The sequence below is a fragment of the Pan troglodytes genome, chromosome 5 (assembly GCF_028858775.2).
Source record: "Pan troglodytes isolate AG18354 chromosome 5, NHGRI_mPanTro3-v2.0_pri, whole genome shotgun sequence".
In the NCBI taxonomy this organism is placed as follows: domain Eukaryota; kingdom Metazoa; phylum Chordata; class Mammalia; order Primates; family Hominidae; genus Pan; species Pan troglodytes.
In genome coordinates this window covers 52377553-52388125 of record NC_072403.2, presented here as the reverse complement: position 1 = coordinate 52388125, position 10573 = coordinate 52377553, and positions in this window count along the sequence as shown.

The window sequence follows — 10573 nt, the reverse complement described above, 5'->3', positions numbered from 1 at the left end:
TTAAAAAAATTTTTAACTAGTGTGTTATGGTGAAGGGTAAGACTGGAATAGTTGCTGTTCTTTTCAGACTTATTTTTCAGGGCTTCTGTTTTTCCATTCACCTCCTGCAAATGGAGGAAGGGCAGCATGCAGAGGCTGTGAGACTTTTGCTAAAAGAGAACTGAAGGTCCTGACACCTCATCTCAAACTTCTTCCGGTCTCATGTACTAGAGTGTCACATCCAAGCCTGGGATATAAATGATAAGTGAATGTGGTTGATCGTCATTTTTCCCCATACTAAACCTCACCCAAGTGCTCTCACACTGAAAGAGCAGAGGTGTTGAAAGAAAGAATGGAGGAGAACTGGCAGAGCACCATGGCGAGGCTCAAAGGGCAGGCTGGCATCTCCCTGGCACAGGATGTTTCCAGTTATAGCTACTCGAGCTCCATTTAATTTATAATGGGGAGACTAATAAAATATCAGCAATGAACAATAAATCCCCAACATGCTCAGAACTATTGTCCTTTGAACTCACAATTTTTCTCTTTCTTTTTACTATTCAACACAATGTTTGAGAGAACCACTTTTCATTTGAAAATTCCCGTTGTAAGCATAGAGATTTATTATCATAGGTTTATAGTTATGGTTAGTGGCTAATAAATTATTGCATAAACAGGCCCTCATTTTTTTTTATTAAGTATGGTAGCAGGGCCAAGAGTTAAAAGGAGAATGAGAGGCTGCAAAAATAGCTCATCACGAGATCTCTCCATCCATTCATTACTCATTCAACAAAAAAATGCTGTGTCCCTGTATGTGCCAGGCACTAAGCCATGTTCTCTATGTAGAAGAGAAGCTATATATGAGACTAAATCATCAGTCTAGTGTTATAGTTCCTATTTAAGAAATATCTACATACATGGCTTTACAAATTGCCCATCACTACCCATAAATGGTACTTAAACTAATTCTACAGCTTGCAGACAGCAATACATGAAATGGAACAGAGTAATGTTCAAAGTATCTGAGTCCATCACACACACTAAATCAAAATATTCTTTCATGAAACTTTCATTTCAGTAACATATGGGTTGTATGTGTGTGAGAAAGACAGAGAGAAGGAGAGAGAGAGAAACAGGAATATATTTCTTACCATTGATTTTAGTCAAAGAAGTTTCAATGCCATTGTTCAGTTGGGAAACAAATGTGGAAGTGGGAAATTCCTCCTGAAGTGGGAGGAGGAAGACAGGAAGAGTCTCCATGATGCTTGAGTTGAGTCTTGAATAACAGTTTTTTACCAGGTGGATTATATGATGAAGGATGCGCTAAACTAACAACAGCAGAATGGGATAGGCACAGGAAGGCCCAACAGCTTGTGATATTATGAGGACTACGAGTTCTGCCTTTCTCCTGGTATTTGAGAGCTATGGAGCTTATGCACTGTCAGAGGGCCAGAGAGAATTACTACCCTGTGTGTGCCTGAGAGCAGAACTTCTCAAATTTAATGTGCACAGGAATCACCTGGGGATGTTGTTAAAATGTGCAATCTGATTCAGAAGGTCTGGGATGGGTCCTGACACTGCATTCTAACAAGTTCCCAGGTGATGTTGATGCTGCTTATCCAGGGACTATGCCTTGAGAATCAAGGCCTATTCTTAGAGAATGAGGAGGCATTGTTTCCAGTGTTCTGATTTTATCCAGGACTATGTATGATCCCTGTGATCTGCCTAGATGTAGGCAGTCTTCTGGTGTGTGGAAATGCAGGGAGTTGCAGAACCAGGTAAAATGCTGTCTAACAGTCATTGAATACTATCAACTGGCAGGTGCTGTTTTAGGTCCATTATGGTTAGGTTCTTATTGGAAAATATAACAAGCTGAAAGGTAGGCACTATTATTATTGCCATTTTATATATAAGGAAATTCAGTAACTTCCTTGAGGTCATAGGATGTGGTAGAGCAAGAATTGGAATCCCAGGCTCTTACCAGTATAGTTAACCTGTGCTGTTTGAGTGGTTAGAACTGAGAGTGCACTCAGTTCTATCTTTCTTGGCAGGGCCATTTTCCCATTGTCTTTTTAGATTTTTCTTCTACAAATGGCAGTATAAGCACTTACTAAACAAAGTGGAAATAGCACATACTTCACTAGGTTGTCTTAAGGGTTAATATAAATAGTGCATATAAAACACTCACATTACTGTCTGAGGCCTATAAAACACTGTCTTTTAGATTACATTGTTGGTCATGAGACCAGAAATGTCAGAGGTTTTAGAAACAGACTTCCTTATTCTCCTCACCCCAAACAATTCCCTAGTCTTCTTATATAGTTGTCTAGGAAAATGTCATGGCTTGGGGAATTTTTGTTGTGTATTATTTAGGATAGTTTTTACTTTGTTTTGTTTGTTTGGAATTGGCTTTTGGATTGTTTTAAGGGAGTGGAAGCAGAAGTTTCTTTTCTTATCCCGGCCAGAAAACTGTATCCCATTAAAGATATATGGCAACGGAAACTAATTGCCCCTTCTTGAAAGGTCCTAATGCCAACTCCAGACACATCCTCAGCACTCACAAAAACATATTAGACTACTAGCTGAAATGGAGTACCTGGGCTTAAATCCTATCAGATATTATAAATCCCAAACCATTAGTGGTTGCCAGTAGCCACATTCCATCACTTCTTTTCCTCTAGAAAGTATTGCCTTTAGGTGGGGGGTTCCTGTCAAAGAAACAATATATTTTGCTCTCAGATAAATTCAAGTCTATGATGGTACATGTTAAGATTAAGTATATTGATTATTTGAAAGGTTTCCTTCTGAGATAACTTCAAATTCTTTTATATTATTTTATTTTTTTCCTCTGTTTTCCTTCCATGTCAAAATTTGGACAAATTATTATCAGTATTTTGCCATGTCAATCCTTAACTTGCTGTGTGCTGACAAATGTCTAATTGAGTACAAGACTTAAAATCATTGAGCATTGCCCGAGTGAAGTTTGGCTGTGGAGAGTAAGAATGGAATGAAATAACATTTAATTTAATAAGAATGAAATGAAACTTTAACCTACCAGCCTTGGTTCTTCCTGATGTATCTTTGGGCCTGAGATGAGGTTTCAGTGTTTCTTTGCCAAGTGTGGAAAAATTTTGAGAATAACCGACTAGCAATCTTCTCACCAGGGAGCAGGTAGAAATATTTGTATTGAATTCTAGAATATTAAATTTAGGAAAAAACTGTTATAGATTATATAAATCACTTATCTTCCCCAGTATTTTACAAATGAGAAAACTGAGGCCCAGAGAATTTAGCCCATTGTCACACAGCTAATTAATTGATGGCCAAGGAAAACTAGACATTTGGGTCTCTTTTCCACTTTATCAGCAGCCATTTTATTTATGCCACTTATTCTATGTTTATCCCTATATTATTATACTAGATATACTAGGGAAGGTGGTTACAATTGCTCTAAAATGGAAACTACAGATGGTATAATGTTTCCAAAATTCAGGTAAGAAAATATCAGAGGTTAGGGTACAGCATTCTGGGTGATCTATTCCTGAAATGTGGACCTCTGAGCTGCAAGTCTGGGGCAGCTCTTGAATGTACAATTGAAGGGAGGAAAGGTTTCATTGGAACACAAGTAGTCTTCTTGGAGTGGCAACTTTCTCTTTCTATCACATGACCAGTAGCCACTCTGTGTGTGTGTGTGTGTGTGTGTGTGTGTGTGTGTTAGGGGAGGGAGGAGAACTAAGGCAAGTCCCTGTTGCTGGCACAGCCCAGCCTCACCAAGAAGTCACAGTGCTCCCATCTTCCCCAGTTCCAAGTTGGGTGGGACCCAGTCACATTTCCCATGGATGTCCGTGTAGGCCATCTGAAATGCTATTTCAGAGACAGAGTGTTCTAAATCAGGTTTGTGTTTTGGCAGAGGAATGGAACCCTCTTTTCTAATATTACTTCTGTGGGAAAGTGTTTTCTGAGATCCAAACAACTCAACTTACAAATGCATTTTTGGAATATGACCCATTTATATGCTGAGGACTGCTTGTTCCAGGGGGAAAACAACTTCCCATATACAGCTTGGTGGAACCAACTGCAGGCATTTCTTATGTTGATATTATTCAAAGAATATTATATAATGTGCCTGAAATGTGAAGCACATTCAGGCTTTCTTCCAGGTAGGGTTGGTTATGAGGTAAGCAGCTCTCCTATGAGGTAGGATTTAAGGATGAGATGAGTCCCTCCTTTCCCATTGATGCCCTCAGCTTGGTCTTATCAAGCTCTCTGAAATTGTAAGTGTGAATTAAGGTGGGAGTTTTATGTGAGTTGAATCAGTATGTTGGGCACAACTTTTTCTTAAACCCAGGTTCTTATTTCTGTTTTGACTATTAAAAATACAGATTCACAGGTCCTACTCCTAAAGACTTTCAGGGAAGTGAGAGATAGGATTTAGTAACCTGTATATTTTAAACTTCTTGAGAAAAATTGGTAAAGTTGCTTCTGAGGCAAGATATAATATTTACTGATTCACTAATCATTAATTTAATTATTCATTCTTTCCTCATATACCAAAGTATGTTTATTGCAACGTAGGTACTGGGTACCAGGCATAGAAAGATGAGAAAAGTACATGCATAGTAAGAGAAGAAAGTGATGTAGGAACTACTGACACTGGTGAAATTTGGGAGATTGGCATCACACGGAAGTCTTCACAGAGGCATTTATTTATACACGAAGTAACAGCTGAGTCGTAGAACGACTAAATTCTTAAGCTAGATAGCCTGGATTCAAAGCTCAGCTCTACCACTTCCCAACTTAGAACCATTGTCAAGTTGCTTAGCTTTCTGTGTCTCAGTTTTCTCATCTGTAAAATGGGGCAATCTTAGTACCTACCTCAGAGAGCTGCCATGAAGATTAAATGTGCTGATGTAGCTCAGGTGCTAAGAAAAGTGAGCTCAAGCTTCAGTGCACATCAGAATCTCCTGGAACTCTTGTTAATTAACATAGGTTTCTGGGTCACCACCCCGAGTTTCTGATTCAATAGATAGAGGGTGGAACTGAGAATTTGCATTTCTAAAAATTTCCCAGGCAGAGGGAAATGCCAGTGCATGGCATGGAAGTGAAAGCCGGGGGCAGAAGAGAGAGAAACTGATAGAGAGACAGGATGGACAGTGGCCACCAGACTATAAAGAGCCTTGTCCCATTTAAGTGTAGATGTTATCCAAGAGTAACCAGAGATCCTATTATCAGCCATTAGCACCTTCGCTGAAATTAAGTTATCAGAGTATTCTGTCAATGTGTCAAACCCTGGAGAAATCTGACTCATGCCTCAATTTTGATGGCCCCAATAGATCAGTGTTTCTTCTTTGGAGAATCAACCCACACCAATGAGTCACAAGCACCTGCGGGTGCTCAGTCGTCCAGGCCCCTGTGGCGGGACCTGTGGATTGGATCGGTGATCACACCTGGAATTGCCCATGAGCATCTGCATCCTCATATTCCCCACTCCCCAAATGCACATTGCTTTTATTTGCAGACTTTAAAAAATACAGCACTGGGAGGCTTAGAATGTTGTCTAAGAATGTTATCTCTATATAAATATTTTCCACACTACAAACTGGAAAAAACTTATTTATGTACATATATTTTACTCCATAGACTATCAGAAGAATATTAAAAACAAAACACATCCCATCCATCTTTTTGTGTTTTTTTTTTGTTATTTTTCTCCTTTTGGGCAAACCAAGTAATTAATGAGTTTTAGTTTAACAGATAATTCCTGAATTGCAGTTCCTTGTGTACGCCTGTGTCGGTGTAAGAAATGCAGATAACTTAGCTGCCCTGTGGCTGTTTTCATGCCTGTCATTCTACCAGTACTTTGTACAACTTTACACACCCCAGACACACCAAACCCAAGGAAGATCCAATATGGGTGGCCGTGGCTTTCATCCTGGGGCCACTATGAAGGCAGGTTTGACTACTTGGGGCATGACATGTGGTAACAAAAGGAAAAAGAGAAATCAGAGACAGGCAGTTTTCCTCTGGCATCTGAACAATAATATGGATGTGTCATGACAAAAGGAACAGGGGGAGTCACAAGGAGGAGAACTGCTCTTACTGTTACATCAAAATTGAAGAAGTAGGAGGAGGCTGGAGGTGGAGAGAAATCATATAATAGGAGAAAGTTCTCTGGTGGGTAGAATTTATAGACAGAAAACCCACTGGCTGTGGCATCACTACCAATAATAGTTTTAGCCTTACTTCATCCCTCTTGCCTTATAGATAAGATTTATTAACATACTTAAGCAAAGAATTACCCCTGCTTCTACAGCATCTAATCTAGAGCAAAGCACTGCTTCCTTGAGCTCTCCCAAAAATCACTTTAGACAAGTTCAAATCCTATAAGTCCTTTCTAACATCCTCTTCCTGTGTGATACCTCAGTAGCTCCATGGTGTGTGTTTACTCTCATTACAATGAGCAATAATAAACCCAAATTACTCAACTACAGATATTTTCTTGATGGCCTTTGACTGGAGGACATTGACACTAGAAATTCTTGAGCTATTAGAGACAGACTCAGTTATTTTGACCTTATTTTTTTCAATGAGTATGTGGGTTATTTTCCCACTCCCACCTCCCCCAGCCCAGGAAAGTCTTTAGAGCAATTGAGAGCAACCAAAACTTGTCCATAGGATCACTCACTCTGTTCCCTGACTCAGTGAGCCCTCCTCATTTCTCTACTCTACTCTAAATGCTACCAAGAAAAACTAAAACAAATTAACTTAGAATGTTTTGAGAAGTGCTTCTTCCCTCATTTTCAATTTCACAACTTGACATGAAATATTGTAAACCTAGAATAAATATACATGACAGCCTCTACTTTCAGATCAGAAATCTGGACTACTCCAGTTTATTTTAATTTTAAACCCAGCCCATTTTTATGTTTACCACTGCAAGGCATGGAACTTTTGCATTAAAAATGTATCTTTTTCATATAACATTACAACACATCTAAATCTATAAGGAATATTCTGAAGTTCATACATGCTACACAGTATTTTTCTAGTGGTAAATGTGGACCAGCTTGATGCAGGAAAAAAGAACAGCTACTTGACTGAAACTCAGAAGACTTGGGGATTTTTAGTCTGAGTTTTCCACAAACCATCACTTTGACCTTGGAAAAGCCATGTTTTCTAAGCCTAAATTCTCCATCATCCATTAAAAATTTATTGAAAATCTGCTCTACGCATGATATTAGGATAAGTTGCTAGCTCTATTCCTTAAGTAGTTTGCAAATAATATAATGTGACAGACATTGTATAAGAAGCACGTTTTAAAAAAGTACTACAGGAGCACTGAAAAGGAAGGCTTAATTCACTCTGCATGGTTGCTAAAAATGGCTGTATTTTCTTATACACAGGAGAACCTATGGTCTCAAACCAGGCTACTTAGGGTCCACTCTGACTCAACTTACCAGGGCTGGGCAATCTATCTGTGTCTTGGTTTCCTGATCTGTAAAGTGGTAATAATAATTGTACCTATCTCATCAGGCATTATAAGGATTACATTAATTTATATGTACAAACGGCAGAGAACAGTGATCGGCAGTTAGCAACCACTCAAAAAACATGTTTAATGTTGTGATTATTTCTAGTTACAGTGCTAGATAATCTGTACATTTCCTCACAAATTCAAACTTCATAATTTTTCCTAGTGTGATAGCAAATAGTCTAAAGTCCTTTCTTTGAATATGTGAGTATGGATCTTTGGAAAATATGAAATCTTTCCTGATTTTCTATACATATGTTAGTAACCTTATTTAAAATAGTTTATAAGCTACCCTGAAGGAAGTTGAGATTTCTTAGCTAACCAGTAAGATCTATAACAAGGATCCATGTCACCCAACTTCGGGCTAGGAGACCTCACATATAACATGGAAAAGACATAGAAAACCCCACAGGCAAGTACAGTGAAGCCATAGCTTATTGCTTGGGTCCTATGCCATGAAGAGGATCAAACATATTAGTCTTCTGGTTACGAGGAAAAAATATGGAAGCTTCAGGGTCCTTATTTCTAAAATAGGGATAATATATATTTCTAAGATCATTGTAAAGATTTAGAGAGAATATTTTCAAAATCAGCCAGTGTGGCATTCGATACATAGTAACATTTTAAAAGTCTGAAATGTTAACTCTAAGAAATAATTGTAGTTCTATTAAATACAAGTAAAACACAGAGTTGCAAATATACATTGAGCATGAGAATTCACTCGAGTTTTCTGACAAGTAGAGCAAAGAGGGAAACAGAAGTTTTATATTCTTGTAGTCAGAGAAGTTAAATGTCAGAAATTTCTCATATGACCTCCAAGATCCCTTATTTCTGAGATTTTATAAAAACAGGTGTAATAACACCCAAAACTCAGAATCTTAATAGGATTAAATAAAATCATATTTGTGAATGAAAAAAAAAGAAATCTTTCAAGGGTCATAAAGTGACTTTTAATAAAGCCTACACTTGATGAATTGAATTTTTCTCTGAGTCAAGAACAACAAAGCAGGCAAATGTACAAGGGATATATTTCACTCAAAATTCTAAGCTCCATAAGAGCAAGCATGTTGTCTTATTCATTGCTATATCCCTAGCACCTACAGCAGTACCTAACACATAGTGGATACTCAACAAATATTTGTTGAATGAATAAATGAATGTTTGGCACATAAAGACAAGTACTTTTTTTTTTTTTTTTTTTTTGAGACGGAGTCTCGCTCTGTCGCCCAGGCTGGAGTGCAATGGCACTATCTGGGCTCACTGCAACCTCTGCCTCCTGGGTTCAAGCGATTTTCCTGCCTCAGCCTCCCGAGTAGAGTAGCTGGGATTATGGGCGCACACCACCACGCGCCCAGCTAATTTTTGTATTTTTAGTAGAGACAGGGTTTCACCATGTTGGCCAGGATGATCTCCATCTCTTGACATCACGATCCGCCCACCTCAGCCTCCCAAAGGGCTGGGATTACAGGCATGAGCCGCTGCTCCCAGATGACAAGTACATATTGTAATTCTCTTCAGTTACTTGAATTATGTATAAAGAGTTCTAATTTAATAGAGTGATAATTCTCAACCTATTTTCCCCCATAGACCTAAGAGATATGATGTTCTTATATTAATAATGTCAATTAGAAAAGCATTGCGATCCAACTCAGAGCAGAATGGAAAAGGAGAAGAAGTATGGATATCATGGAAGCACATTAGAATCACAGGAGGAAATATGTATTGTGGGACAGTCCCCAGATTCTGACTGCTCAAAGTGAGCATGACTTTCGTGTGTCCTTTGACAATCACTGACAATGATGGAAGTCTCAAGTGGTGGTCCCCCGGCTCTCACTTCATTCAGTTTTATCACTGACTTAAATAAGGGTGTAGACAGCATACTTAGAAAATTTGCCAATGATGCAAATCTGGATGGAATAACAAATACTTAACATACTGAAAGCAAAAATTAAGCTCTGAATGATCTCAGCTTGTGAAATTATAGGATCATTCTACCATGAATTTTTTGTTTAAAAATTCTACTCTGCAGATAGAGACTGTGAGGTGAGTATTGGGAGAGGTCTATTGTTGTACAGCAAAGTATTTAAAAGACTGAGGGATTATAGTTGAAAGTAAATTCAACATGAATCAACTGAGTGATTTGACAGCAAAATAACCATATAGGCACTTAAGAGGAATTAATAGAAATAGTATCCAGGAGAATGGATATGATGGATCCATTTTACCCTGCTCTGATCACATACACATTCGTATTATTTATTTATTTATTTTGAGACAAGGTCTTGCTTTGTTGCCCAGGCTGGAGTGCAGTGCCATGATCTCGGCTCACTGCAGTCTCAACCCCCTGGGCTCAAGTGATTCTCTCACCTCAGCCTCCCAAGTAGCTAGGACTACAGGCACCCATCACCATGCCCGACTAATTTTTGTATTTTTGTAAAGACATGGTTTTGCCATGTTGCTTAGGCTGGTCTCGAACTCCTGAGCTCAAGTGATCTGCCCGCCTCGGCCTCCTAAAGTGCTGGAATTACAGGTGTGTGCCACCATGCCTGGCCCTCTTATTTACTTAAAGTCTCTTCTCTCATCTCTTTTCTCTTCTTTCTCTTGCAGGAAGGCAGCATTATATGTGTTGGGCAGAGGAGAGGAGGTCATCAGAGAAAGGATGGTCCAGTAGGAGTTGAGGCTTGTACAAAGAGGGTGCCTGAGTAGGGCAATGGCCCAAAAAAGATTGGAAAAATAAATTTATTGAGGATGATAGGAGCCATGTTTTCCCATTGTTAGAGAAAAGAGGTGTACATTGGAAAGGGGAAAAACTAGAATAAACCCTATGGTGATAGGTTGGAATTGCAGGATTGTTGCAAACTCATGGTTTTCAATATATAAAAATAGACATAGAAATAAAGAAGTAAATTTGTATACATATATATGTATAAAATATGTATGCGACGGAAAAGATAACTCACAGAATGGGAGAAAATATTTGTAAATCATATATTTGAGACAAGTTAATATCCAAAATTCCTAAAGGACTCTTATAACCCTACACAAAAAAGACGGACCAATTAA